Below are 25,226 nucleotides of genomic sequence, written 5' to 3' on the forward strand. Positions count from 1 at the left end.
CACAGGACCACCTGATTGACATCGCCTCACCACACACAAGATCTCCTGGCCAACACAGCCTGACCACATACCCAGATCACCTGGTCTACACAAAGCCTGACCGCACACCCAGATCACCTGGTCTACACAGCCTCACCACACATCCAGATCACCTGGTCTACACAGCCTTACCACACACCCAGATCACCTGGTCTACACAGCCTGACCACACACGAGACCACCTGATTGACATCACCTCACCACACACAAGATCTCCTGGTGTACACAGCCTGACCACACATATCACCTGATTGACATCGCCTCACCACACACAAGATCACCTGGTCAACACAGCCTGACCACATACCCAGATCACCTGGTCTACACAAAGCCTGACCGCACACCCAGATCACCTGGTCTACACAGCCTCACCACACACGAGATCCCCTGGTGTACACAGCCTGACCACACATATCACCTGATTGACATTACCTCACCATACACGAGACCACACACTTACTCCTTCCTGGTCGACACAGCCGACCACATATGAGGCCTCGTGGTTGACACAATCCCACTGTGCACCTGGAGCTCTGCTGTCGCGAGGCAGATCCCACGCACCACGAGCAGAAGCTCAGCAGGAGCCAGAACTTTCAAGCCGGAGAGGCGGGCCGGTGCCGTGGGGTCAGGCTGCTCCTTCTGCGGCCAGTTCTACTCCACATCTACGTCACGTCGGTCGTAGCTGAGCTGGGGCTCTGGACCAGAGATTGAGGGGAGGAAAGCTGGCATCCACTTGGCCAGCATCAGGGTTCTTAGGCCAGCCCCCCTCAGAAGCCACGACGTCCTGTGCGGGGTAACTTCTGGGGCCTAGTGGGGGGCCGGAGGTGCAATGAGTGGTCACCAGCAGTAGGGGCTGCATCAGCTGTTTCCCTTGGGATTTTGTGTTTACTTTCCAGTTTATTATTGATTTTCATTTTATTTGAAAGAGACAGGGCATCTTCTGTTGGCTGATTTATTCCCCAAATGCCTGTAGCAGCTGAGTCGGGGCCAGGCCAAGCTGGGAGCCTCAAACTCCATCAAGGTCTCCCAGGTGGGGCAGGGACCCAAATACTTGAGCCATCACCTGCTGCCTCCCAGGGTGGTCGTTAGCAGGAGCCTGGTCAGGAATGGAGCCAGGACTTGAACCCAGGCACTCTGAGATGGGTGCACATGTCCCTGTTGGCATCTTAACTGCTGTGCCAAGTGCCTGCCCCCCCCCCCCGTGAGGGAGACATTGGCCTGAAGGTGGGGGTGAGTAAGCCCCGTTCCCCTGGAGGCAATGGCTGACCAACAGTATTCCAAGGCACAGACCTCCCTTGTGCAAGTTTGAGCGAGGAGACGAAGAGAAACCTGTGTCAAGTATGATGTCAGCTCCAAAGACGGATCTGGTCTGAGATGCCACCAGCTACATAACATGCGGCCTAGGGCACAACAGAAATGCAGGGCCTGCTTCCAGCTCTGCGCAGAGTTTCGAGACATTGGCAGAGAACCTTAAACCAAGGGAGGCCCTTGTGTGGTTCCCCTCACGTGCCCCACGGGCCTGCTCTGCTCCAAGACCTTTCTCAAGAAACTGAGATACTTATTTTCCTAATGGAAAAAATAGACAAGGCATGGGACAAGACAAGGCAGAATCTCCCAGCATGCCTTTCCTTCTCTCCTGCAGGTGTGTAGGTTTGGGAGAGAGCCTGCACTCCCGTCTTTCAGGGGGTGCCATCCCACACCTGACACCAAGCCCACCGTCCCCGCCCCGTGCTGACGGCTGGCGAACCTCAGCTGCACTTGTTTCCTGGGCCACCGTCTGCGCTGCTTTGCCTTCTACTGTCGAGTAAGGAGAGCACAATGGACCGTGAGACAGGCGAGGGGGAGAACCTGTAGAACCGCCTCCCTGTGACAAGGCGGAAGATTGACAGGCGGCTCCCGGGAGTGTCTGGGAGTCCTCACGTGACTCAGTGCTGTGCGGCACCCTCTCTTTCCAGCATGTGTTCAGATGAGCCTTGTTTTCTTTTGTTTTTCACTTTCCTGGGAATCAGAGAGACGGAGAAGGAGGCAGAGACGGGTGTCCGATCTGCTGCTTTACTCCCTAAATGTCCACAGCAGCCAGGGTTAGGCCAGCCAGGAGCCAGGAACCAGAGTTCAATCTGGATCTTTGATGGGGGTGGCGGGGCCTGGGTACCTGAGACGTCTGCTGCCTCCGTGGCGAGCACTAGGGAACTGGGACTGGAAGTGAGCTAGGGTTCGGACCAGGCACTCCTGAGGGAGGGGATGCAGGCCTCCGAAGTGCCATCTGTCTGCTGTGCCTCGTCCGCAGTCTCCTAAAATTGCGTCACAGCCGATCCACCCGGCTGTTCATTCAGCCCAAGCAGCGCCGAGGTCGGCGGGTGGTGTCCCAGTCCTGAGCTCTCCAGGGCTTTTGGTTTGCTGCCCCTGTGGAGCAGGCCTGAGGCGCAGTGAGCTGCCTTCCTGTTCACACATAGCCCTCCTGCGCTTGCAAAGCTTTGGCTTAAACTCTTCAGCTGATTTTAGAAAAAGAACTTTAGAACATTCCAAATGAAAATGAAGCCATAAGATGTGATGGGTAGATTTCCTTCCCATCCATGGACTAATTGCGAAACAAACTTCAACTTTCAACTTCTAGTTCTCTCTCTGTTTCCAGTCTTCGGAAGATAAAAATCCCTTTGTAACTTTTTGTAAAAATACATGAAAGCAAATGGTATAATGTATGGAGGAAATCATTTAAAAATTAAATTTTCCTACAACCTAACAAGTCAGCAGCTTTTTGTTCAAATACCTAAAACTCATGTCAGTAAGGAACCAATCAAGGCTTGGATTTTAGTTTTTAAAACAGCAGAGTTGGATGCTCTGTCAAAATGATTGTGACTTTAGGGCCGGTGCCGTGGCTCAATAGGCTAATCCTCCACCTAGCAGTGCTGGCACACAGGGTTCTAGTCCCGGTCAGGGCACCGGATTCTGTCCCGGTTGCCCCTCTTCCAGGCCAGCACTCTGCTGTGGCCAGGGAGTGCAGTGGAGGATGGCCCAAGTGCTTGGGCCCTGCACCCGCGTGGGAGACCAGGAGGAAGCACCTGGCTCCTGCCTTTGGATCAGTGCAGTGTGCCGGCCGCAGCGGCCATTGGAGGGTGAACCAATGGTAAAGGAAGACCTTTTTCTCTGTCTCTCTCTCTCACTATCCCCTCTGCCTGTCAAAAAAAAAAAAAAAAAAATGATTGTGACTTTGATGACTTGGACTTGGACAGTGTGTGACTCAACTGTAAATTAAACAAATGCACTGAATGATCTGTAGTGGCGACCGCCTGGGGCCTGCCTGGCAGACACAGCTGGGTGGAGGTTCTGGGGGGCAGGCAGTGGTCTTGTGCAGCTTCCTCTGTTCTCACACCTCCCAAGTGGGATTTTCGCTTGTGTGCTGCAGTTAGGAGCTCACCCCGCTCGAGTGTTTGGGTTGACTTGCACAGACAGCCAGGTGCCAGGGGTTCCCGGTGCTGGTCGGGGTCATCCAGGGTCATCCAAGGTCTGTGAGAACCTGGTCAGGAGGGAGTGACGGGGGTGCGTCTGGTGTATCTGATAGCGTCAGAAATGTTGGCACTTCAGATTCGAGGGACGACTGCTCGAAGTGTTGGTTCCATTGTGGTATTTTTGTGAATCCGCCTATTCTGTAATAATTTCCAACACCACCTGTAAGGTGTTCATTGTGAGGAGTTTTTGGAAATCTTTCTATTGCCAACATCACTCCGAGACTGTTTCATACAGCTTGTGTTTCTGTTTAAAGCAGAAGTCATGGTCTCAGTGTCAAGGAGCCCGGAGTCTGGAATCCACCTCCCCTCTCCCTCGCTGGAATCCAACTCCCCTCTCCCTCGCTGGAATCCACCTCCCCTCTCCCTCGCTGGAATCCAACTCCCCTCTCCCTCGCTGGAATCCACCTCCCCTCTCCCTCGCTGGAATCCAACTCCCCTCTCCCTCACTGGAACCCACCTCCCCTCTCCCTCGCTGGAATCCACCTCCCCTCTCCCTCGCTGGAATCCACCTCCCCTCTCCCTCGCTAGAATCCAACTCCCCTCCTCCCTCACTGGAACCCACCTCCCCTCCTCCTCACTGGAATCCACCTCCCCTCCTCCTCACTGGAATCCACCTCCCCCTCCCTCACTGGAATCCACCTCCCCTCCTCCTCACTGGAATCCACCTCCCCTCCTCCTCACTGGAATCCACCTCCCCCTCCCTCACTGGAATCCACCTCCCCTCCTCCTCCCTGGAATCCACCTCCCCCTCCCTCGCTGGAATCCACCTCCCCTCTCCCTCGCTGGAATCCTCCTCCCCTCCTCCTCGGGCCCTCTTGAATGGCCACAGAAGGAACCCAGTGTGTTAGAATCTTCGCTCACCAACGTCTGTCTGTAAATACTTACTCCTGTAGCTGGCCAAGTCGATCATAATAGAGGAAAACATAGGGCTCAGAAGGCCTTCTAGAAAGATAGCTCCTTTTCACTGAATTTTCATACTTCATCATTATAGATAATATATTTTTACTATATGTGGTATGTAATATAAAATATTTGTAAAATACACATTTTGTAGCCACAGCATATATTAGGCCTTGAGTAGCAACGTGATTCTATCTATGAAAGTGTAAGAAAAGCAATGCATTAATTATGGTGAAGGGGAGGAAGCGGCCCGGTGTTTAACTGGCTGGCCCTCAGGTCTGGCAGCTGGCAGTGTGGACGTCTGACGTCACTCGCCTGGTGTTGGAGCCGCTGGGTGCGGCCCTGGCACACAGGCGGCTCCTGCAGGGAGGCCTGCGCTGCTTTGTCAGAGCTTCTGATGTGTCTGTCCAGTATCTTGTCTTTATATCTGCAATCTGTTGGGAACTGAAAATTTTCTATCATTAAAATTCTTCTCTGGAGTGCATACCTGCAGTTCTGCTTATTGCTTTACTTGGATCAGAGCCCATTACAGGTGAGCCAGCTCAGACAGCAGGTGACACCAGCTCAATGATCAGTACCGGACTCCCTGAGGCACCTCCTGCCCATCGCCGAGGCTGGAGGTGTCCTGGTGGCGTCTGCCGCCGCGTGGAGAATGAGGGGTCCCCCCCACCTTGCTCTCAGTGCTCAACGATCCCACTGTTTCCTCCCCGGTCCCTGTTTCTTCCCAAGCGAGACAGCGACATCTGCCAGGGAGCCCAGCCCCCAGACAGGGGCCTCTGGTGCATTCTGTGCCTTTCACAGGCTCGAGACAACCTCGCACAGCACCAGGAGCAGATTCTGGGCAGTCCTTGGAGAGCGTCTCACACTGCATTCAGTGGAAGTCAGCAGGCTCTGACCCACGACTCTCCATCCAGAAGCTGTGCGGGAGGTCCAGAAACCAAGTCCAGCCCACCCTCCTGCGGTCAACGCTGTGGGGTCCCCAGACGATTCTGGAAGGTTCCATGCAATGCTGTCATCTGAGGTCACACACAACTGTTGTTGGGGGCACCTCTGCTCCCCGCTTCTCTACGTGACCAGAGAACAGATGGGCAGAGAACAAGGCTTGCAACCCGAGCTGACGATGGGCCTTCCGGGCTCTCTCCGCTCTGTTCCCAGCCCCTCTCACCCGTGTCCCAGAAGCCTCCTGACTCAAAATTCCTTCCTTCCTTTAAAGCAGAAAACATTGCTTCCGTTTTAGCCAAGAGCACGCACGCCTGTGTGCTCTCTGCCAGAACTCAGGTTATTTCCCCAGTGGCGGAAAGAAGAGCCCTGCCTCCCGGCTCAGAACTTCCCGGCACCTTTCTCAGCACAAGTACTGCTGACGCCGGGGAGCTGTCACCCTGAGCTCAGCGCCAGGCCCTGAGTTGCAGTCTGTCTCCCGTACGTCTGCAGAGGAGGAGCAGGGCAGAATCTGGGCGAGGCTGGGGGTTTGGCTGCCGCTCTCCTGCACTTCCCACCTCCTCCGGTTGAGTTCCTGTCTGCACACGTCACGTCATGTGTGCAGCACGGGAGCCCCGACCCCGTGCACGCCCTTTGCCCCCACGGCCTCTTCATCCGCCGCCTCCCTGCTGCTCTCCCCGAGCAGCCTCTGGCCTGTCACTGTGCATCAGTTTCAGCTCTGGCGTTTGGTGTTGTGTCACAGTGCGCTTTTCCCAGAACGAGAATTCTGCGGACCCTCCGAGTGCTGCGTGTCTGTCGTGCACCCATCTTTGTTAAGTAGTATCCCCGTGTGGGTTTTACGCGATTTGCCAGAGAGCCTACCCGTTGGTTTCTGTTTTTGGCTACTTCCACTTCTGCCCACATGGCACAGGTTCTGTGTGGATAAATACCGGGGGTGGCGTGGCGACAGGGCCACAGGGTAGAGGTGAGCTTAGCTTTTCACCAAACTGCCCCGCTGTTTTCCAGTTTCATTGTTCCATTCCCACCTGCAGTACAAGCCCTTTTCTGCACACCTTCACCCAGACTGTGGCATCCCATCGACTGCGGGCAGGCGGTTGGGTGGGCCTCCGGGGGTCTGAAGGGTCCTGAAGCTGCCCTTGGAGTCACGTGCCCACTGCCCGCCCACACATCCGGTGAAGGGTCGGTTCAGATCCCATTTTTGAAGTTTTGCTGCTTGTTTCCCTGTTACTCAGTTCTGCGAGTCCTGTATGGATTCTCCACGCAAATCTTCATATGATTTGCAAATACTTTCCTGGAGGTCGCGGCTTATCTTTTCATACTCTCAGCTTCTCCTTTTGAACAAGAGACATTTTCTTTTCTTTTTTCCAACTTTTATTTGATAAATATAAATTTCCAAAGCACAACTTTTGGATTATAGTGGCTTTTCCCCCATAATGTCCCTCCCACCCGAACCATCCCATCTCCCACTCCCTCTCCCATCCCACTCTTCACCGAGATTCATTTTCAGTTATCTTTATATACAGAAGATCAGCTTAGTGTATACTAAGGGACATTTTCAATCTCAGTGAAGTCCAAGTTAGTAATGTCTTCTGTGATGAATTGTGTGTTAATGTCGTTCCTCACAACTTTGCCTGTGCTTTCTTCTTGATGTTTTAGGGCTTCATGTTTATGATCCTTTCTGAGTTCATTTACATGCAAACAAAGTCAGTGTTACTGTTTTATGGCTACCCAATTGCTCTGGACAATAAGTTGTCCAGATGGGAGTGAGTCTCTTCTGGCTGGGCCACCGGTCTGGGTGTCCACCTTCTGCTCATACCACGCTGCCCTATGATGAATCTTACGTCGTGCTCACTCTTCAACTATGTTCTTTGGCAAAGTTCAGTGAATAATTGTGGTCATTTTCGTTCCATGTGACTTTCAGAATCAGCTTGCCAGTTGCATTAGAAAATGGCTGCTGGAATTATGTGGTTGACTGAAATGTAAGACAATTTAGGAAGAATTGTCATATTGAGAACTCTGTCTCTTTGGAACTATAAACATGCTCTATTTCCACATCTATGGTAATGATCTAATTTCTGCAGGAAACACTTTTTTTAAATGTTTTCACAATTTTTTCAGAGTATGGGTCTCATGTTACTGCCACGTTTTTACCTGGGTATTTTACACTTATGAGCTATAGAAATTGGTGTTTTAAGTTCCAGTTTCTGATCATCCAAGGCTGATTTATACCATTGGTCTTTCAGTTCTGCTCTTGCACCCTGCAACCTTATCAAACTCAGTGGTAGTCCTGGTAGCTTTTCTGTGGGTTGCAGCGAGTTTCTCCATGAAGCGTCATGCCATCCACAAATAGAAAGCAGTTTGCTTCCTTGCCAACCTGTAAGCCTTTTATTTCTTTATTCTTGGGCTGGCTGAAGCGACTAGTGCAATGCTGAAAATGACTGGTAATGGGGACATCTGTCCCGTTCTGACACTGGGGATAGATTGTTCTGCGTATTCCACGTAGATGGCCTTTATCAGATGTGGTTCCCTTTTCTCTCTGGTTTTTTGAGCATTTTAATCAGAATTGTCGGGTGGTTTTTCATTATCTGTAGAGGTACTAAGGTGCCTTCTTTTAAGTTTATTTGTAGTGAATGTTGTTGTTAACTTTCCAGTATTAAACCGACCTTGACTAAACCCTAATTGGTGGTAGCGTGCTGTACTCTGTATGCGCTCGGATTTTCTGTTCATGTTTTGTTTAGAACTTCTGAGTCTCTGTTCACAGTGGATATCGCCGTATATTGTTCTTGTAGCATCTCTGTCTGATTTTGTTTTCTGAGTAATGCTCATCAAATGCATTGAGAAATGCGTCCCCTTCAAGTTTCCCATGAGGCTCTGTGCGGAATGGGCCTTGTTCCCCTCTGAAGTTTTTGGTGCGGTTATCCCTGCACCATCTGGACCTGGGGTTCTTTGTGAGGTGGACTTAACTACGCCTTGGCTGTGTTGAGGACACAAGGCACCTACGACACCACTTCTTACTGAGTGAGATGGCGATGTGTGGAAGTTGCTTGTCACTCTCTATTTTTAGTATATGTGGGTTCACTCATTGCTGATGGTTGTGGTCTCACCCCTGGAATTAGTGACTAACTGTGTTCTCTCTCTGCCTCTCCACCAACCAGCCAGACTACAGTCTCTTAAAGAAAAAGCACCTGGTTTTGTTGATTTTTCTCCATTGTTTTCTGATTTCCATTTCACTGATTTTGCACTCTGGTTTTTATAATTTCATTTACTTTTACGTTAGGTGTAATTTGCTGTTCTTTTCCGAGTAGCTGAAGGTGGAAACTGGTCATTGCTGTGTGTCCATTTCTGAGGTCTGTCTGTGGGGCTGGGGACTCACGCCCCAGCAGTGTTACCAACGTCCGCGCTGGTGCACTGTGGAGCTGCTTTCATTTTCATCCAAGTCAAAATGCTGGAGTTTCTCCTTTTCATTCCTGCTCTGACCCTTGAGTTATTTAAAATACGTTATTTAGTACCAAAGTTTGTGAGATTTTTCAAAGAACTTTTATTACTGACTTTTTAGTTAATTATTCTATGATCAAAGAAGGTACTTTTAAAGACTTGAATCCTTGTTAATTCACTGAAACGTGTTTTATGTCTACCTCGGTAAACTTCCGCTGTGTACTTGGAAATGGCTGTGCTCTCGTGCTGATAGAGTATTCTGTGAGTGTCGAGTTGAATTGGCTGATAGTTTCAATAGTTGTATGTCCTCATGTGTCTTCCACTTATTCTGCTCATTGTGGAGCAAGGAGAGCTGAAAACGTCTCACTGTAGTTGTGGCTGTGTCTGTTTCTCCTTGTCATCTGTTGGGCTCTTGCTTGTGTGTTTGAAGCGCAGTTATTAGGTGCATATGTGTTTCAGTTTATCTCCTCTGTAACTTAAGACTACTAGATTCCCTTCTTGTTCCTGCCCACGGTCCTTGCTCTGAAGGCTACCGTGCATCTTGCTATAGACGCTCCAGCTTGCTTTTGACTGTGCGGCACGTGTATGTTTCCCATCCCTTTTGTATTGAATCTATTTTTATCTTCATATATACGATGTGTTTCTGTAGGCAGCATATAGTTGGGTTTTGCTTTTTAACTGATTCAACAACTTCTGCTTTTTCATTATGGTGTTTAGACAACTCACGTTTAATGTGGGTATGGATCGAGTTGGTTCTAAGTCTACCGTCTTTCTTTCTGTTCTCTGTCCCATCTGTTCTTTGTTTCCTGTTTCTCAATCTTTGCTTTGTTCTGGATTGATTATCTGTGATTTTACACTCCTTTCTTTTGTTGTTTTATTATTTATAAACGTTTGCTGTTGTTATCATTGTTGTTGCTTTAAGTTGATAAAACACATCTGTTTAGATTTTTTGACGTCTGTCATCAAATGATGCAATGCCACTGTACATACAGTGCAAGATCCTCTCTTCACTTTTAGTCTTTGTGCCATTATTATAAACTTTGCATTGTGACATGAGACACACACATTATCATCTTAAAGGGTCATTTAGTTTTAAAGGGAACATTGTGTCACACATCACTCACAGAGTTGTCCTTTCCAGGGTCCTGTTTGGAGCTGGTGTGGGGTGGCTTCAGCAGGGAGACTTGTCTCCCACTCTGCAGGGCCTGTCTGCGGGAGGCACGCTGCTCCAGCTCCTGTGTCTGGGAATGCCTGTCCTTGGCTTCACGTTGGGCAGTGTGTTCTCTGGGCTGTAGGTGCGTGGGAACCCTGGAGATGCATCCTGCGGTCTTCCTGCTGCCCGTTTCCCAGCAACTCTTCCATCGTCTTTGCTCCTTCACCCGTTGCCTCTTTCCCCCTCTGCTAGTAAGAGGCTGGCTCTCCCTGCTGTAGAGCAGCTTGATCATCAAGAGCTGGGCAGGAGCTTGCTCTCGATGGCCCGTCATGCTCTGGGGGTCTGTGACGTTAGTTCTGTCTTTCTGTGTGTTTCCTACGCAAGTTTGTTTTCATGTGATCAAATTCATGCATGTTTTCTTCTGAAGACTCTGATCTGCATTATTCCCACCTAGGATATTTTGTCCTCTTGGATATCACAGCTTCCACTGGTAAAACTTTGATTTAGGGTTGGAGCTGTGGCATAGCAGGTTAAGCCGCCACCTGCAGCACTGGCATCCCATATGGTTCCAGTTCAATTCCCTGCTTCTCCACTTCCCATCTAGCTCCCTGCTAATGCACCTGGGAAAGCAGTGGAAAATGCCTCAGTGCTTGGGCCCCTGCACTCACGTGGGAGATTCAGATGGAGCTCCTGGCTCTTGGTTCCAGTCTGACCACTTTGGCCATTGTGGCCATTAGGAGTAAATCAACAGATGGAAGATCTCCCCCCTTCCTCCCTCCCTCCTTCCCTCCGTCTCTCTCTTTCTCTCTCTCTCTAACTCTGCCATATAAATAAAACTTAAAAAAAATTGGTATAGAGGCTTCACATATCTTCTATCCTCAATTAGCCTTTCGAACAAATGAAATCCAAAGTTAATAATTACTTTGTTATCCTTCCCATACAATTTTCACATCTCTGTCGGTTCTGCAATAGTTTAACTTGATCGATTTTTCTCCTCACTGTTTCCATGCCTAGAAAATGTTGATGAAATTGCAGACATTGTGAATTTTATCTTTTTGGGTACTAAGTATGTTTGAATTCCTAGAAATATTTGTGAGCTTTCTTTTTTTTAATTGAATTTTATTTATTTGAGGGCCAGAGTAATGAAACAGATAGACGGTTATCTTCCATGTGCTGGCTCACTCCCAAATGCCCACAACAGCTGGAGCTGGGCAGGCTCAGGCCAGGAGCTGGGAAGACAATTCAGGGCCTCCCACGTGAGAGCAGGACCCAGCTATTTGAGTCATTTCTGCTCCCGAAGGTGCAGCAGTAGGAAGCTGGAAGTGGGTGTGGCGTCAGAGATCTCTGCAGGCATCTTGCTGGGGGTGCAGGCGGCGTCTCAGCCGCTACTCCCACGCCTGCTCGGGGAGCTTTGCTCTCGTCAGCAGTTAAGCTGCTTGAGAACGATCTGGTCCATTATGGTCTGGCATTTAGAACTTGGTAGGCAGGGACGGCACAGTGCTCAGCCTGTGGCCAATCGCTTTCTGCTACTGGGTGCTATGCCCCAGACCCCGGGCATTGGGAGCAGAAGCCATGATCTGGGGAGAGTTGTGGGCTGTTTCTGCAGGAGTTTCCAGGGGGGTTCTCAGGTCATGTCCTAAGAGTCAGGCTGGTCAACATTCTGCATGCTGCCCTTTAACTTATTTTATTTTTACCTTTTATCTATTGAAAGGCAGAGGGGTGGGGAGAGAGGAAGGGAAGAAGAGAAGAGAGACATTCCCTCTGCTAGTTCACTCTGCAGATGCAGGCGGCAGCTGGGACAGGGCCAGGCTACAACCAAGATCCTAGAATTCAGTTTGATTCTCCCACGTAGGTGGCAGGGCCATCATCTGCTGCCTCCCAGGGTGCACAGTGGCAGGAAGCTGGCCTTGGGAGTTGAGCCAAGATTCAAAGCCATGCACCATGATGTGGGCAGCAGGCTACCCGAGCAGAGGCTCAACCACAGCACCAAGCACATGGCCCGGGGGAACACTCAGGGGGCCTCTCCACGCATGCGCAGGGCTCTCTCTTCGTGTAGCTGTCTTCTGCCCAGTACGCTGTCCTGGGAACTGTGGCTGCCTCTGCCACTGGGCTCCCAGCAGTGTCCCCTCCACTTCAGGTGACACAGACACTCCAGTGGCACTGAGCCAGGGGAAGCAGAGGGCTCATCTCTGCCATGACCCCTTCCCAGGGACTGCTCTCGCTGTCAGGTTCAGTGTCTTGAAAACCTCTGCTTCATGTCACTCATCTGCGTCTGTTTTTGCTTACTGATTGTTTCTCGTATGAAGGTGAGCGTGAAAGCCATCACTCTGTCTTGGTAGGACACAGGAGTCCTATTTTTCTTTTTAAGATTGACTGATGGTTGGAGTTGTAAGGCAGAGTGAGAGGGAGGAAGGGAGAGAGAAAAGGAAGGAGATGGAGAAAGAGAGAGAGAGAGAGAGAGAGAGAGAGAGAGAGAGAGAGAGAAAATGAGAATGAGAATCTCCATCTACTGACTCACTGCCCTAATATCCCTAATGGCTGGTCTGCTCCAGGAGCCTGGAACTCCATGTGGATCTCCTGTGTGGTGGCAGGGCCTGATTACTTGGGCTATAATCTGCTGCCTTCCCAGGCACATTAGCAGAGAGCTGGGTCAGAAGCGGAGCAGCCCAGGTGCAACCCAGAGCTCCAGATGTGGTGTTGCAGGAAGCAGCGTAACCTGCAGCACCACCGCCGACAACACGGCCCCCGCCCCGTCATTTAGCTCCATCCTAGACCCTGCCCTCCTCTGCCACCTGCGCTCCTCTCCGTCCCCTCAGCTGCCTGCACTGGGCCTCGGGGGAGACACAGCTGGCATCTGCCCCAGGGCCTCTGCACTCGGCCCACCCCCACATCAGGCAGTGGGCACGGGGCTCAGAGCGCCTTTGTCAAGGGCTGGAATTGAGATCGGAGTGACTGAGAGGTTTGGGGAAATCAATTAATCCCAGATCGTTGGTGGCTAAGTGTGAGATCTTTGTGTTTTTAGAATTTCTTTATTCAGGGATGAGCGTGGTTGTGCAAGTGTGTAAGCCACCCCTTGGGACCCCACATCTCCTAGTGGAGTGGCCGTTCAAGTCCTGCCACCTCGGCTTCCGAAGCAGCTTCCTGCTAATGCATCCTGGGAGGCACAGAGTACGGCTCAAGTGCTTGGGCCCTGCCACCCTCATAGGAGCCTGTCTCTCTCTCTCTCTTTCTCTCTCTCTTTCTCTATCTCTTTCTCTCTCTACCGCACTGCTTTCAAGTAGATGAAAATAGATCAAACACATGTAAACTTGATCTGATTCAGACACATGAGAACACAGAATGTGGCAATAGAGACATTTGGCTAAGTATACTTGTTGAGGAAGGAAATGATAAATATATGGTTTAGCCATGAAGCGTTATTACTAATACTAATTCCATCTATGCAACTTAAATGCCATTACACTTTCCATGTAGCAGAGCAGTCATGGGAATTAAGACCCAAATGATGTATGTATACGTATTAAATTAACAAGTATATATTTGTAGCAGATTGGCCAATGACATGTGTGTTATTGTTACATGTGATTCCATTGTCAAATTGTGTGTGTGTATTAATTGTATTGTCGTGCTATTTATTCCCAGCATAAAGATCACTAGAGACCGCAGATCGTGGGGGCATCGCAGCCGGGCAGTGCTGGTCTCCTCAGGGACTGGATGATGCTTTGTCCCTGAGTGATGCGCCTCGGGAGCATTTGAGCTTTGATGCTCCCCAGGACGCTGGTATCCACACTGGGATCCCCACTTGTCAGGGAGCTCTCAAAGTGTTAAGTATAAGAAAAATATTACAGGCTATTTGTACTGAAATTAACAAATGCATTGCTTCTCTAGTAAGAAGCAGACGTAAGTGTAGACACCTCCTTTTCCCAAGACAGTCCTGCGTCTTGTCCGGCAGATAAGTGAGCCTTCGCAGGCAGAGAGCCTGGTGCTGGGACCTCACTGGCCCATGCGCATTGGGCATCTTTCGCTCTGTGGAGTGGAAACTCTTTCCCAAGACTTGTAGTGCTTTGTAGTGAAATGGGACACTGCTGTGCAGTCATCGGTGCCACGAGGAGATCTGCTGACTGTTCTATAGCAAAGTTCCAGTTGTCAGCCTTGAAGACCAGGTGCCTGTTCACTGATGGCCGTGGCTGACAATGAGAGGATGCAGGCCTTGTGTCCTGTTCATGGATGTCAGGGGCACCAGCAGATCATGTTTGATTCTGTGAGAAAGAACCACATTGATAAGAATCTGTGTGGAGCCGGCATTGTGGCATAGCGGTTGAGGTACCTCCTGCAACACCGGCATCCCATAAGGGTGCTGGTTCAAGACCTGGTTCCTCCACTTCCAATCCAGCTCCCTGCTAATATGCGTGGGAAAACAGTGGAAGATGCCCACGTGCTTGGGCCCCTGCATCCACATGGGAGACCCAAATGAAGCCCTGGGGTCTTGGCTTTGACTTGGCCCAGCCCTGGCCGTTGTGGCCATTTGGAGAGTAAACCAGCAGATGGAAGATCTCTCCCTCTCCCTCTCTCTCTCTCTCTCTCTCTGCATCTCTCCCTTTCTCTATATATCTCTTTGAAGTTAAAAAAAATTAAAAATGTAGATTGCAATAAAAATGAACCTGTGGAGTTAAGGAGTATTTCAAACATGAATGTCCAGCAATATTGTCATGGTTAAGAGATCTTTCTGTTTTATTTTTTTCTAAGTGATTTGTAAACTATTAAAAACTGATTCATACACTTTAAATTTTTGGAAACAGAAATGCATGTGCAATTTTAAAACTCAGAATGAGTCATTTCAGTTTATTTGGATACCTCCTTGTTGGTTTGCAAGAGCCACCTATGACATTTGGGAATCCCAGCAACTGAGTAGCTAGCTTGCAGTGAGATTTCGGGACAGCTTGCAGTAGGAGTGACAAGTGTTGAGATTCATTGACAGCAGCAGTGACAGTGGAGAGGTTTGCATTGGCCACGTCCGTCTGTACTGCATTTTAAAGAAAGCATCTGTAGGAATTGAATTTAGAACTACTGGTTGAATTTGCTCTCTCATAAGCTGTCAGGCAAATTTTTAAAAAATAATGCCATATTTGAATATATTTCTCTCATCTTAATGTATTGCCTAAGAAGAGAGATTTGTAGTGTTTATAAGGAAGAGTACTTAAAAAATTTAAATACTTTAATCTGGGGTTAAATTTAAAATTTAAATTGTTCTTGTTTCTCCTATGGTTATCACTCACAGCATGTGTGAACACTTCTATGCCTATCACGTGGGTGTAACACAGGCTCAGCCATGGATGGCACAGGGGCGGGACTAAGCCAAGAAAGGCACTGTGGGCCCAGGCCACCCCACCCCCCGGCACAGAGGGACCCCAGGATAGTGCGCATGGGCCGCAGGTGAGGTCAGAGCCCATGGAGAGGGTTTGCCTGTGGAGTGGGGGTGCAGCTCAGTCCAGCCTTTCTGTTCAGTGTGGAAATGACAGGGGGATCCCAGCGAGAGGCAGAGCTGGGAGGGCTGGGGTGGACAAGATGCGTCCCACACACGTGCCTCAGTGGCGCGTCCTGTGCTACAGGGAGTTTGCAGGCCCTCAGAAAAGCTGTGTAACTGCGTGGGTTTCTGCCTTCATGTGCTGTTCATAGAAAGAGCCCGCGGCCTTCACTAGATCTTGAGAAATTGAGACTCGCACCAGCCTCCTTGTAGAGCCTCATAGTGGCCAGCAGAAATCTGGAGCACCCAGCGGAGTGACCGGGTGAATGGGTTGTGCAGGGCATGGTGCCACACGCACCCACTCACGAGCCTGGTCCGCAGGGGAGCCACCCCGGTGGCGTTTTAGTGGCTTCCTGGTGGCAGAGGCCAACGCTGGGGAAGCAACAGCACAGACGCTGCTCTAGGTCAGTAACTTGGGTGTTACCGGCTGGACAGGCCTTCCCTGTAGTTGCCTTTGTGACTCTGGACATAAGTTAGACACGTGATGCTACATGGCACAGTTTTCACTCTTCATGGTGATCCTGCTCTGTACGTGGTCAGCTCAGGAGAGCTCAGGAGAGTCGTGATTGACAAACTGTGGACTGCTGTTCCTAGGGTTGGGTCCCTGGGAGCCTCTGATCCCTCGTCTTCAACTGACTATTACATAGCCATGTAGTATGTGTGTTACACACACACACGTGATTGAACCCGTGGCCCGCCATGCTCTAGCTCATGCCTGAAGCACATTCTCCACGTTGCAGCCTTCTTGCTCTCAGGAACACTCAGGAGCACTTTTGTACCAGGCTTGGAGATACTTTACATCACAAAACAACAAAAACGTGAGGAACGCGGCTTCAGATGGACTGCAGAAGACACCTGAGGACAGACGGTGGGAGGGAGGCAGCTTTGTCACCACGGAATCTGCAGGGAGGGCCAGGTCTGTATTCATTTGGTGGCTTTACTGGAGGCAGAATTCAGAGAGGCAACCCTGTGTGCAAGTTACCTGAATTGCATTTGCATTAAAGCATAAACAGAGCTAGTATCAGACCTGCTCTCCCTGTGCTGCCGTGCTTTGACGTCTGAGACCCTGCAATATTCCAAGTGTTCCAATAAGGATAGAAGATTCCATAACATATAGTCTTGCCCTCCAGTCTCGCATATGCCAGGAGAGAAGACAGATGTCAACAAATTTAGTCCAGTGTGGAAGTGCAGATGGAAACGTAGAGAACATAGCACTCACATTTGCTGTCCTATGGCATCAAAGTGTTATCAAAAAGAAATTCCATTGCTTCTCGGCCTTTTGGCTAAGATCAAGTGTAGTATCAAAAAGAAATTCCAAGTGGGCTGGATTTTGAAGGACAACTAACGCCACCCTAACAATGTGGAATGCAGTGAAGAGAGATGCTCCAAGACACAAAGATGTGGGAAGCTTTGGGGACTTGGCACTGCCCATTTAAGAGGGGACAAAGATGGCGGTGGAAGTGGCCAGAACCCAACCAAGTGGGCCTGGTCACCGTCAAAGGGCTCCAGACTTGACCTCACTGCTGAAGGAAAGCAGGCAGGGAGAGGGGCCGAGAGCAAAGTGCTTTGGGAACTTACCCTGAGCCTAGTTACCTGAAAACAGGCTCTGGCCACTGCCTGAGGAAGCTTCAGCTCGGTGGCCATGGGAAGAGGGTGAGAGACTTTCAAAATGAACAAGGCTGAAGACAAATACAGCCCTCTCCTGCTGTCATGCATTCTGCATGCACAGCTTTAACTGAGAGTGGCTTGGAAATATATTTCTAAAAGTTATCTGTACTGAACCTGTCAGAGGATTGTCTCTCATCATCATCCTCTAAACAAGCCAGTGTGACAGCTGTTCGCACAGCAGGTCGTCTCAGGTGGGCAAGTCACTCGAGATGGTCGGAGGTCTACAGAAGATGTCCTTGGGTTCCAGCAGACACCACGTGGGTCTGTGGAAGGGACTTGGGCGTCCATGGGTTTTGGTGTCCTTGGGGTTCTGAGCCAGTGTCCTGAGGATGCAGAGAGTGGACGCAGCCTGGGATCTAAGGAGTCCTGCTTAGATGGGAGTCTCACTCTGTTCCATTCCCCGGTGCCCAGGTTGCTCACGGTCTTGGCGGTTTGTTTTTCCTTTTTTAGAAGAACAATGGAAACTACTATGTAGGAAATACTAACCTGCTTCTTACTAGAATCAAAGGGGCTGGGGTACTTTCAGATTTAAGTTTTACATAGTACACCTGAATAAGGATAATTCAAAAACAAGAAAGTGTTATGTGACAGCTCTGTTCTGTGTTTCATTATGAGGCTGTTTATGAGCGTTCCATGAAGCGACATTTCTTGGTGCTGTAGTAATTATCACATGGCACTAACTGGAAGGATTGGAAGGACACTTCAGGAGAATTTTAGGGTTTTCTAAACCTCAAAGTTACTTTGCCTGTACTAATAAGCCATAGAGTAAGGACTTTAGCTTAGGATGACGCTACAAAGGTTAAACTTAAAAATGCTTAGAATGACAGGCACCGGAGGTGCTCAGCGGCAGGCAGAGCCCGCTGGCGGGGAGGAGAGCAGGGCCGTGGGGTGTGGCCGCTGCCTGCCCGTGGAGGTGGGCCCAGCGGAGCCTGGCGCCCAGGCCTGGGCCCGAGGCAGTCAGAAGTGTCTGTGTGAGAAGGCGTCAGGAGGGACGCGGCCCTTCCCGTTCGTGCACCTGACCAAGCTGGGGCGTGGTGGGGGTCCCGCTCCAGTGATGGACCTCCTCCCCAGCCTCTACCGCACACAGAAACCGGTGGGCAAAACCTGTTAGGCTTCTGTATGTCACTGGCAGGCATCGACACAGATGCCAGGCCATTCCCTGAATGAGGGCACTGACGGGAGGGAGGTGTAGTTACTTTGCTAAAACCAGCTGCTGTGTAATGGATGGAAAATTGGAGCCGCTTGGAGCTTCATCTGACTTTTGGGAGTTCCTCCCAGATGGCCTCCGTGAGCTGGCCTCTGTGGGTGGTTTGGATGTCGGAGGGACTGGACGCACCGGCACCAGTTCCACAGAATGGTCTCGTCCAGAAAAGGGAGCCTTAGGCAAAGACGGCAGGGGGGGCACCTTGCCAGCAGAGCTACCCACTGAGTGCACCGCCGGTTAGCATTGGAAGCCTGGCGCGCTCAGCGCACTGCTCCTGGACTTGTCACAGTCCCTGCACGGCCGCTCTGAGGCCCAGCTTCTCAGGTGCAGAAGGTATAAAGGCTCAAAGCTTCAGGGTTGGGGAGCAGCCCACAGCTCGTGCCCCTCACTCCTGCTGTGTCCTCTGCCCACGTGCAGCCAAGGACCATCTCTGGCTGCAAGGGAGTCTGGGAAATGTAGCCCAGCTGGTGGCAGGTAGAGGAGGGGCCCCGATGTGTAGTCTCCCGACAGCTTTGCTGTAGCCATTGTTCTGAAAACTCGTGGCAACTTTAGAAACTGGCACTTTACAATATCCGGTCCCAACAAGAACAGTGGTTTTCAAAGCCCGGGGTGAGTGAGTGTCACGGAGAAGCCGACAGCCACAGAGGGCGCTGTGCACTCTCACTGCGTCTCGACCTTGACCTTTCGCAAACCTGACTTAATTGTTTATCCAACTAAAAGCCTTGGATTTGGTGCGAACTCAAGGTAGCCCTGGTTCAGTACCTGTTCTCCCACTCCCATCTGTGGTTTTCTGTTTTGTGCCTTTTTAGGCCTTTTCCCTTTCTTGTTTCCTAGAAACTTGTATTTCTATGCAAAGACACAACTTTTAAAATTATGAATTAAGGGAACACACTTATTATTTAATTCATAGGAGGTGTCCCTTAAATATTGAGTACAGCTGACCGACAGGATGGGCCAGCCGGTTTCTTTTCTGGCTTTGGTTTCCTCATTGGTAAAATGAACGGTTCAGTTAGCGGAGTGTCTCTGCGCCGTATCTGTTGGTCAGTTACCACAGGCAGTGTCAATGATCAGCTACCCGTCCGTCTCAGGCCTCGATGTCAACAATGGAGCAGATCCTGCAAGTGCGTTTATGTTCCTTCCTTTACTTTTAACCTCTGTGTGTGCTTGCACCCGGCTGTGGTTCTGGGCAGCGCATTTGTTGGGTCTGGCTGTTGGGTCATTGTGACCATCAGCCTCACTATTCATCATCTTCTCAGCACTAGGGGTCGCTATTAATAACTCCAGTTCACTACTGCTTCCTCTATGACTTCCTTGGTTTGCTTGCATTTGGGAATCTATATTATTCCTTTGACCCTCTAGTAATTTGTTAGCTGTATATTCTTTCATTGATCATATTCAGATTATGCATATATTCTTGTCTCCTTAAAATTTAATACCAAGGGTAGTTTTAACAATTCCCCCAAAATCAATGTCCCTACCTAGGTTTTAACTCCAAGTTCATCTTCCCATTTGAGTTTTATTGTCGGGCAGTTAATGTGTACAAGGTCTTATGTGTGAATATTTATTAAATATAATTATCTTCTAATAAATACATTTACCTTACAAGATTGTTTCTGTATACAGTCATGAGCATTTCAACCTGTTCACATATGTGCAGCTTGTTTTTCTCATTGCATTTGAAAGACTGTCTAGAGACAGAGATAACTATTCCCCAAATGCTTACAACAGCCAGGGCTGGGCCAGTGCTGGGCTGGGTTGAAGCCGGGAGCCTAGAACTCAATCTGCGTGCCCCCAGTGATTGGCTGGGGCCCAAATACTGGGGCCATCCTTGGCTGCCTTCAGAGTGTGAATTCATTAGCGGGAGGCTGGAATCAGACGCAGAGGAGCCTGGGCTCCAATCCTGGCACGCTGGTGTGGGGTGCGGCATCACGAGTGTTGTCTTAGCTGCCGCCATGCACCCAGCCCACACACGCAGCTCTGGTAACCTGCTTCTCCAGGCAGAGCAATCTGACTGCTGCCAGAGCATTCACCTGCTGACGACAGCCGCGTGCTCCCTTACTGTGGGTATTCTCTGATAACAAACTCATTGTTGCTTATCTGAAAACGTCCTTTTATTTCATTTCTGAAGAATGTTTTCACTGAATTGGCAGTTGCTTTCTTCAAGTGTTTTTAAATTTAGAATTCCATTGTCTTCTGAATTTCATCATTTTTGCTGAGCAATTGTAAGTAATTGCTGATATTTTTAAAGTTTTCTCTTGGCTTTTTAAAGACTTTATTTATTTATTTGAAAGAGTTACACAGAGAGAGAGGAGAGGCAGAGAGAGAGGTCTTCCATATGCTGGTTTGCTCCCCAATTAGCCGCAACAGCCAGAGCTGTGCCGATCCGAAGCCAGGAGCCAGGAGCTTCTTCCAGGTAGGAGCCAGGAGCTTCTTCCAGGTCTCCTATGTGGGTACAGGGGCCCAAGGACTTGGGCCATCTTCCACTGCTTTCCCAGGCCATAGCAGAGAGCTGGATTGGAAGTGGAGCAGCCGGGTCTCGAACCAGCGCCCATAAGAGATGCCAGCGCTTCAGGCCAGGACGTTAACCCACTGCCCCACAGCACCGGCCCCTTTCCTTGGCTCTTGGTTTCCAGCAGTTTTATTATGACTCCCCAAGTGTGATTTCCTTTGTATTCCCCTCCTTATTTTTGCCTAATGCTTATTGAATTTGTCTGTTGATGTCTTTCATCAGGTTTGCAAATACTGCATTTGTTTATTTTCCTGCCTAGGATTCCTATTTTCTCTGTGATAAAATTTTTCATTGTGCTTCATATAAATTTTATATTCTTTTGTGTATTTTCTATAATTTTATTTATCAGTATATTAATCTTGATGTTTCCTTGTGACTCACTTTCCAGTTCATTAATTCTCTCTTCAACCAGGCCTATTCTGCTGTTAAACCTAGTCATTGAGTTTCTAATTTCAGTTTTTATAGTTTTAAATTCCAAAATGTCCATTTGATTTTTAAAGCGTTATTTATTTATTTGAAAGGCAAGTTATAGAGAGAGAAGGAGAGTTGGAGAGATTTTCTATCTGCTGGTTCACTCCCCAAGAAGCCAGGAGTTAAGGAGCTTCTTCTGGGTCTCTCACATGGGTGGCAGGGGCCAGGGACTTGGGCCATCTTCACTTGCTTTTCCTTGGCCATAAGCAGGGAGCTGGATTAGAAGTAGAGCAGCTAGACTCAACCTGGTGTCCACACGGGACGCCATTGTTACACCATTGCAACCACCCCTCTGTTTGATTTTTAAGGTAATATTTATCTTCTGACATTGAACATCAATGTTCCTTAAGCATTTCCATCATAATTAGATTGCTGTCAGAAAATCTCAGTGTACCTCTTTCTGCTGGCCATTGTGTTTTGCTGGGTCTGGTCTGATTCATGTTGTCGTGCGCCTTGTCTGACTTTGCGTGAATCACAGACCCTGTAGACAAAGCTTGCAATGATCCACAGAAGCTGTACATCAAGTTATCTTCATGCAGGAGACGTTCACTTCTTCATGTTTCCAGCATCCGGATTAGGAACAGAATGCCGCAGTCCAATCAGGAACTGATGGCCCAAAGCTGAAGCTTGCTGCCTGGGAGGATCGAGTTATCTCCAGTTCAGTCCGTGGTTACCAAGGAGCTTCCTTGGGCCACAGAAGCAATCTTATTTATGTGTCTTCCTCCCTCAGTCTTGCCATTTTCCCAACCCTTTGTTGGGAAGCCTAGACAGGCAAGGCTCACTTTGGTATCAATAGGTGCCTCAGGCAGGAAAGTGGTAGTGAACATGAGGCTTGGCTCTGGATTTCTCCCTGTCTGGAATCTTGGCTGTGCAAATCACGACTTCTCTTGTGCCTTTGTGGGGTTATGTCGATGGAGCCCAACCTCGCCGATGGTTACTGGGAGGATTATTCTGAAACAAAGTCAGAGGCCATTGCAAGAGGAGAGCCAGTCCCTTCTCTCGTCCATGATAAATGAAGGCATTCCCCAGGGCAGATACTTTCCAAGAAGCTTTCTAGCACCCGTGGTGTGGCGTTCTGACTGTATGGTGACAACAGGAGCGTTTCATGTCACGGCATGTTTGCCCCATGCTAAGCCTTGGTTCTTAGACTGGTTGGTTCAGAAGTGATGAGAGGCTCTGATGTGGCTGGGAGGCCTCCTCACAGTTGGCTGGGAAGCTTCTTGGACAACCAGCTGAGTCAGTTTCCTGGTGCTTCTCCCTCTGACCGTTGACAAGAACAGCAGGACGAGCTGCCCTGCTGACCACCCAGAGGTGGTCATTGTGGCCCACTGGACGCTTCCAGACAGTAGCAATGGCAGGTCCAGCAGGAGGAGTACCCAGCCCTCCCCATCCCATGGGTGACCTTCCAAAAGGAATCCTCATGTAGCTGTCCAGTTCAGTTGTTCTAGGAAACAGCAAAATGTCTCTGGCATGTTCTAAAGGAAAACATAACATGAATAATAGCTATTTAATGACAGTCATTGAGTGAATAATGCTATTGGGGAAGCCAGCACTAATATATTTTTATTTAAATAATTTTATATATAAAGATGAGATTGAAATCTTTCTAGAGGTTTCTTTGGGTCAGACTTACTGCAGAGGGAGTGGATTCACCCCCAGATCTCCAAAACCATTTTACAGTGGCCAATGATCCATACACTCGTCTACTCAACCCTGCCTCGTTTTCCAAATCTGATGAAAACACAGTTACAGGGCTGCTAGTGAGTTATTTTTAATTCTTACTTTGTTTTCTTTTCTTAGAAATTTCAAGATATAAGTAGCATACATACAGATTAGATTAGATAGATGATAGATGAAGTTCCAAACCCCAAATAGAATAATAGCAGTCCAAAGCTCCATAAATGGGAATATGGGAAAAACTGTGCACATTTGCATCCTTTGATGACTGGAAAGGCCGATGCTGGAGGTGCAGCTGACCGCATGCGCGGAGGGAGGTCAGCACCTGACACCAGGGCACAGTGCTCTGGCCTGCCCCGCGCTGGAGCATTTCCGCAATTCTTGATGGGAAAGGTGCCACTGTCATCTTCGAAGTCAGGGACTCCAGCTGGTTTCTGCTCCGGATGCTGACTCGGGCCCAGAGAGTGTCGTCCTCGGCGGGGGACTGGCAGTCCTGTCTCCCTACAGGACCCGCAGTCAGTCAGGGTCCACAGAAGGTCCAGGGAGTGTCCTTCTCGGCGGGGGACTGGCAGTCCTGTCTCCCAGCAGGACCCCCAGTCTGCCAGTGTCCACAGAAGGTCCAGGGAGTGTCCTTCTCGGCGGGGGACTGGCAGTCCTGTCTCCCAGCAGGACCCCCAGTCAGTCAGTGTCCACAGAAGGTCCAGGGAGTGTCCTTCTCGGCGGGGGACTGGCAGTCCTGTCTCCCTACAGGACCCCCAGTCTGCTAATGTCCACAGAAGGTCCTGCAGCCTCGCCGTTGACGATGCCCCAGCCCACTGTGCTCACCTAAGACAGGGGCCACAGTGCGGGCCAGGCCCCCACAGGCAGCAGAGCAGCCAGGCCCTGGGCAGGCAGCCACAGAGGACAGAGCCTCGCCTGCGACCCCTCTCTCGTTTCCCCCCGACTTCTACCTCCCGTGCCAGAAGCTCTCCAGCAGATCCTGGACAATGCGGGACTTAGGCTAGCTGGGTTTTGTGAGTCAGCTGTTCAGCCGTCGTGGAGGACAGCAGGGCATTGCCACACAACCTCAGCTGTGCCAGACCGCGTGGTGGGGCCTCTGGTGAGGGGCAGGCAGTCACAGGCGGAGGCAGCAGCACCACCCCGTTGCTGTGCGGTGGGAAGCGTCTGGTGGACGCGTCCTGTCCGGGGCTCGGGGCCGATGTTCCCTCTGCTGTAACTTTCCACGAACTCAGCACTGCTGAAACCGAAGGCTGACCTGAATTCTCTATACCCTACTATAAATATGTCAGAGGAAGTGGATCCCAGGCAGACAGACCACGAGTGTGGGCCAACAGCACAAAATCTGCCGCTCAGCCGCCCCTCTCCACTCTCTGCAAAGCACCGTGGGGGAACAGGACCTGGAGGGATGTATTTGGGTTTCCAGGAAGATGACTAAAGCCCCAGTTACCACCTTCGCTTCTTTTCCCTTCCTCCTTTTATTCAGCATTACAAGTCGCATTTTTCGTTTTTTCTCATGAGGCCTGAAGAGCCTCGTCCTGGAGCCATGGAGCAGGCTACCCGGGGAGCACGCGCTGGTGCTGGCCATGGGTGGAGATTGTCACGTTCCGGATTCTCACCAGCGGCTGGCTCTGGTTGCAGGCTTTCTCCTCGGATGCTGACTGTTCTGTCTTCCGTCTCACTGAGCTTGAATTGGTCCCTGACGCCGCCTCCATGCCGCCTCTGCTGGAGAGCTTCAGACGCGGGAAGTGGGAGTCGGGAAGACCTGAGAGGGGTCCCAGGCGAGGCTCTGTCTTCTGGCTGCCTGCCCAGGGCCTGGCTGTTCTGCCTGTGGACATGGCGCTGGCTTCACGCACGCACGCTGATGCTCTGGCACTCGTGGCGGGGAGGGGTGGGTCTCGCCAACGCTCCCGTCCTTCACCCCTGCTCGGGCCCTAGGTTGTCAGCGCTTTGCCTTTCCCTGCGGCCTCCTCCCCCAGGGTCATCTACTTTCTGGACAACACGAGGACCCGTGCAGAACAGTAGGTGCGGCAGATCTGGGCTGTGCTCTGTCTGCTCAGATCCAGGAACCACACAGGATGCTCTCGCCCCTGATCCCCATGGAAAGCAGATGGCATTGAGTTGACAGCCCCGTTCTGAGCTGTTAGCTGTGTCCGTCCCTGTGGCCTGGCTGTGGCTCCTGTCCCTGCTCCCAGGGTTGGCTC

The 25,226-nt window shown here is 50.2% G+C and overlaps 1 protein-coding gene and 1 pseudogene across 22 annotated transcripts in view; both read left to right on the plus strand.

Moving 5' to 3' along the window:
- The window catches only part of MYT1L (myelin transcription factor 1 like), a 440,164-nt gene that overhangs the window by 80,998 nt on the left and 333,940 nt on the right, over positions 1 to 25,226 (plus strand). The gene's annotated exons all lie outside the window — the stretch shown is intronic.
- On the plus strand, positions 16,760 to 16,852 carry LOC127488513 (U2 spliceosomal RNA; annotated as a pseudogene).

Source organism: Oryctolagus cuniculus, chromosome 2 (genome assembly GCF_964237555.1).
Source record: "Oryctolagus cuniculus chromosome 2, mOryCun1.1, whole genome shotgun sequence".
NCBI lineage: Eukaryota > Metazoa > Chordata > Mammalia > Lagomorpha > Leporidae > Oryctolagus > Oryctolagus cuniculus.